Source organism: Octopus bimaculoides, chromosome 24 (assembly GCF_046866305.1).
Source record: "Octopus bimaculoides isolate indiv1 chromosome 24, ASM4686630v1, whole genome shotgun sequence".
Taxonomy (NCBI): domain Eukaryota; kingdom Metazoa; phylum Mollusca; class Cephalopoda; order Octopoda; family Octopodidae; genus Octopus; species Octopus bimaculoides.
In genome coordinates, this window is record NC_142951.1 from 26541760 (window position 1) to 26548108 (window position 6349).

Sequence of the window (6349 nt, forward strand, 5' to 3'; positions counted from 1 at the left end):
ATATATATATACGACGGGCTTCTTTCAGTTTCCGTCCACCAAATCAACTCACAAGGTTTTGGTCACACCGAGGCTATATTAGAAGACATTTGCCCAAAGTAGCATGCAGTGGGACTGAACCCCGATCCGTGTGGTTGGAAAGCAAGCTTCTTACCACACAGCCAGGCCAGCGCCTGTATGTACATATATATATATATATATATATATATATATATATATATATATATATATATGTATGTGTGTGTGTCTGTCTGTCTGTCTGTCTCTCTCTCTGTCTTTGTGTTTGTCCCCCACCAATGCTTGACAGCTAGTGTTGGTTTGTTTCCGTTCCCGTAACCTAGCGGTTCGGCAAAAACAGCGATAGAATAAATACCAGACTTACAAAAAAAAAATGTACCGGGTTCGTTTTGTTCGACAAAACATTGTCAATTGATTAAGAGAACTAAAAGATTAAATAAAAAATGTGTGTATTGTGTGTGTGTGTGTGTGTGTGTGTGTGTGTGTGTAATCAGTTGTATGTCATATATATATATATGTCTATATACGAGCGTATAAATGAGCTTGTCACTGCTGTTTGTGTTCTGAAACAGTATCAGGTCTAACGATCACACAAGATCAAAGCCACCAGCCTACTATTGCTATGGTTATCAAACACGAACCGAAAGTTCTTAAAAATATTCACTTTTAACAGGGCTTCGGAGTACAGAAATAACCTAATGCACCGCAGCTACATCTGAAAAAGAAATTAAACACTGATCCACCGCTACAGCTGCTCACAAATATATTAGAATGCTAGCAGAATCTGTGGAAATTTTACAGTATAAGTCAGCGCATTTGAAAACATTATGTTAGTATATTAAACGCAAGCAAGAGGTTTCAAAATATTTTTCTGATATCCTGCCATTTAACAAGATGTTGCTTATTTACCTCCTTGTAATACGCTTGACAGATATGATGTGCTTTATAGTTTAAGATATGATGTGCTTTCTAGTTTAAGGAAATAAAAGTCGAATTAAAAAGAGTCGACTATTATTGAAAAGATTGCAAGACGCAACGAAAATTTTAGATAAAAGTAAATAAGTAAATGAGTGGAAAACGAACCGGTGAATGTGTTAAATAATAAAGCACAGAAAGAGAATGGCTCTCCCAAGACACAATAAAATATGCTTCAACACACGAATTCACATAAAGAATCTTGCAAACTAAATACAAAAACGAAATAAAGAGATAAAACTTATTCATATATATATTAATTGTTTATCATTTATTTACAACTTTGTTAAATGTCTCTCCCTGTTCCTTATTTATTGTCAGAGTGTAGGACATTCTTACAGGGCATTGAACTCGTTCCGAAATGAAATAGAGCTTCGAGTCATTTGGAGCTAGTTTCATGCGAGGTATAAGAAAGCGCATTCTTTCTTGTGCACCTATTATTGGTGTGGCATTAATGCAATTAGTATATGATACGGTTTACTTGCAATTTACTATTGACTAATATTATAAGTAGCACTGTAAGAAATTTTCGTCCGGTGTTAAGTACATGCAATTTTATATTAGCCCTAACACACGTGCGCGCGCGCTGAGTAGTAAATTCCAACCACGAAGTGGTGGATACACACTCGAATTGTTGCTCAGTAAGATCGAACGCGGACCCAGGTTGTCATTTGTTTTTAATTCGTTTCTGTTCTTATCGTTTCATTTTCTATTAGACAATACGGATTTTAACCTGGCTTTCCTTATTATTTCATAATCATATCCTATTTCTCTCTAAAATACGCTTTTCATATAAACGTTGGTTTATTGAATTTTTTGTCGATGGTTGTCGTTGTCTCATTTCTCAATTCATAAGCCTTTCTCGTTAACATTTGTCTGCTTCAGTTTTATATTCAGTTTCTGATTTAATTTTAATTCGATTCTATCGTCGCCATTACATTTTTCAGTTGCTAATGCGATTTTTATTTTGGCTTTGCTTGTTATTTCATATTCATATCCCATTTCTCTGAAATGAGTTTTCCGTACATTGTTTTCCGTTGGTCAAATAATTGAGTGATATGTTCAGTTTTATTGATTCTTTACTTGAATCTGCGGGAGGAGACGATTCATTTTGCCTCTTATTACAACAGACCCATGTTGCCTCTTATTACCCAGTCCAAAATCTGGATAAGTTAAAGTGACGTTGGAAAAGGTTAAGGAACCCATAGATGTTGTAAGAAAAATTGAAGCGATGCTGTTTAATAAATGGTAACTAAGTGAAAGAAAGCGATTTGGTACAGACATATTGTCACATTAAATATATCTTATGCGCTTTAACTTCATACAAATTGTCGAAATTATTGCTAATTTACGATTTAAATTCGTATGTGAGTTTTATTTTTCAAAATCCTTTGAATTTAAACTTTAAGACAGAGCTCGAAACACTTTAAGAGAGTGCTCGATAAATTTAAATATACATTATTTACATTATTCACATTTGACAACGTTTCGGCTTATCTTTATTTGATTCAGGCCTCCAATATAGCGTGAAGAATCGTTAGCACTTCGGGCAAAATACTTGGCGTATTTACTTTCTCAGTTCAAATTCTACTGAGATCGATTTTGCCTTTCATCCTTCCGGAGTCGGGGGTCAATGTAATCGACTTATCCCCTCCCCTGAAGTTGCTGGCATTGTGCCAAAATTTGAAATCAAGTTAGTGTGAGTTGTACATTGAGATAGCTTAATTATGCTGTGAGCAACCTTTAAATTATATATTAGATTTTTAACTTTAACGTCTATTGTCTGTAAATTTCATTATGTCTCCTTTTATCATAATTTTTTTTATATACTTGTTTCTTTGTATTATTACCCTACATTACAATAATTTCCAGTCGAGTGCTGCTGTCTTTGTGGCTGTACGTCTCTCTGGTTTCTCTCTCCGACGAAGTTCCGCTCTTGTACCTATATATTAAACTCGTATTATTACCAGCGTAATCAATATCTCATTTAGTTTTATGAGCATATGATATGTGTGTACTTTAAAATGCTTACGCAAGTGTTGTGTACGTATGTATATATGTGTATATATATATGTGTGTGTGTACGTGTGTGTATGTGTGTGGGTGTGAATGCTTATATATATATGTTTTTATATATACGTTTATATATATATATATATTTATGTATATATATATATATATATACATATACATAAATATATATATATATATATATATATATATATATATATATATATACACATATAGATACATTTATATATGTATGCATGTATGCATGTATGTATGAGTGTAATTAATTAGGTACATGTTAAGATTAAATTTAGCCACCAGTATTTCCAAACTAATGTAATCGCACTTTCCAAAATAGAAAATAAACTTAATCTATTAATTAGATCTAATGGTCAGTCTGAGAGAGTTCAATTAGTTCTAATCGATAGCGTGGTCGCCTGGTTAAGTGATTGATACTTGGTCGATGTCCCGTCAAAACGGAAAATTAATGTTTAAATGGACAAAAATGTACTTTATATTAAATGTTATCTAAGTTCGTTTTAGCATAATTAATGCAAGTGAACATTAAAAAAAAATATATATAGCTGACTAGAAACACGCCACCGAAACAAGTTGAGTGGTTTCTACATCAACACCACTCACATCATCTCCGATAACAACAACAACGACAACACTACAGATACTAGCATCCTCACCACCCTTACTGCTGCCGCTACAGGCATTCATTATCACAAACACCAGCGAATCCCATTGAGCCCGCAAACCAAGAAGAACAACAGCAAGGAAACATGATAAACTTCACTGCCATAAATACAAATAGCTAATTAATGAAACGCATACATCAATACAGAGACATTATTCAGAGCGATTTCATCATACGCACAAACAGCACAGCAACACACACACGTCATCCAAACAACACGAAACATGATACAACGTCATAAAAAAAAGGATCCCGATGGAGTAGAAAACTTCAGTGGGAACATCACTAAAATACTTTATAAGGAACTAGATGTAGAAACACCCACATAAAAAGCAAAGAGACGCAAGATCCTCGCCTCCGCATCTCATCCACAAAATTAGTGTATGTAGTCTTCTTCACTTTGTTCTTTCTTTCCAGTATGGCTTTATTCAGAATAGACAGTGTAAATGCATGCGGCCTGAGATCACCTTGAAGTATGGCCCTATAAGCTCATCGACCTCAGGTCACTAGATATAAATGTGATAGCCACCAGCGAGACGAGAATCTCCGATCCCCGAGCTTTTCCATCCACTTTCGCTGGGTACGAACTTCACTTATCTCCAAGTCGATCGGGTTTGCTGTATGATCTGTTTTTATGGACCAAGAAGGTAAGTTGATGGTATTGAATACAACCAGCAACGGACGTCATACCTTCCGATTAGAGGCTGTCTATGCCCCAAAGGTGGAGGAGCAGTCACATTTTTTTCAAAATTCTAGAGTCATCTTAGTAACGTCTCGCACTTCAATTCAAGTGGGTGATAGAACACCATTTTCGATGTGCACTTGGGCCGTGTGGGATTATCTGATAAAAAAGATGGGTTGCAAAAACCGTGTAAACCTTTTCACACGTTCTCAAAAGACAAGTATTACTGGAGTTTCCAAATGTACCAATGTGGTAAGATCCTCACCCCCATGCTTAGCGGTATTTCGTCTGCCGCTACATTCTGAGTTCAAATTCCGCCGAGGTCGACTTTACCTTTCATCCTTTCGGGGTCGATTAAATAAGTACCAGTTACGTACTGGGGTCAATATAATCGACTTAATCCGTTTGTCTGTCCTTGTTTGTCCCCTCTATGTGTAGCCCCTTGTGGGTAGTAAAGAAATAAGAAACGTTAACACGCCGGACGAAATGCTTAGCGGTATTTCGTCCGTTTTTACGTTCTGAGTTCAAATTCCGCCGAGGTCGACTTTGCTTTCATCCTTTCGGGGTCGATAAATTAAGTACCAGTAGCGTACTGGGCTCGATCTAATCCACTGGCCCCCTCCCCCCAAAATTTCGGGCCTTGTGCCTAGAGTAGAAAAGAATTTGAAGAGCAGGTTGACCAGTTTCTTTCAGAGGAGGAGGAGGAGGAGGAGGAGGAGGAGGAGGAGGAGGAGGAGGAGGAGGGGGGGGGAGGAGGAGGATGGGGAGGATGGGGAGGAGGATATTGATGATATTGATGATGATTATGATGATGATGGTGATGATTATGATGATGATGGTGATGATTAAGTGGGAAAGGATGAGAAGGAGGGGGGATGGAATAGCTTCTATATATTTCAGTAAATTATGATATCGTCTCCGGATGTTCACAGAATACCATTTGGCTAATTCACTCTGAAAATTATCAACGTCAGTTCCATGAAGTGACTTTTGCATAAATGAAATAATGATAATAATGTAACAACAACAACAACAACAACAACAACAACAACAACAACAACAATAATAATAATAATAATAATAATCATTTTCGTAATAATAATAATAATAATAATAATAATAGTAATAAACAAACAAAAAGATTGTAATCAATGCCACAATGTAACTAACACAACGCCGTCCCTGCCTGCGCCAGATGTTTGCACACTTGACTGTCGACTGAGACTCCACTTGACTTCATGCATTATAAACAAGTAAAAATGAGAAGGTGAAAAACACACACATAAACTAAACTAAAAACAACATCCAATCGTGTATTTAAAATAGAATTCTTTTCAATCTATTTCGAGACTATTTTCTAAAGCGGAATTTATGTTTTTGTGTTTTAAAAAGTCTGGGCGTTTCGTATAACTAAATCTAGAGGATATGTTCTCTGTTTGTGTGTGTTTGTGAAGGAAGTGTGCAGTTATATGTGAATATATTTACTCATATCAATGCACTGTATATATATATCAATGCACTGTATATATATCAATGCACTGTATATATATATCAATGCACTGTATATATATATATATATATATATATATATATATATATGTAAGCACACATCAACACACGCATACATTCGCATGACTTAAAACAATATAGAGGTACTAGTATACATATACATATATATATGTATATATATGTATATATACATATATATAGGCCCAGGCGTGGCTGTGTGGTTAAAGGCTTGCTTCCCAAACACATGAGTCCGGGTTCAGTTCCACCCACTGCATGGCACTCTGGGCAAGTGTCTTCTATTATGGTCACGGGCCGACTAAAGCCTTGTGAGTGGATTTGGTAGACGGAAACTGAAAGAACACCGTCATGTGTGTGTGCGCATGCGCTTGCGTGTGTGTTTCTTTGCGTCTGTGTTTGTCCTCTCTTTTGCCGAACCACTAACTTACGGGGAC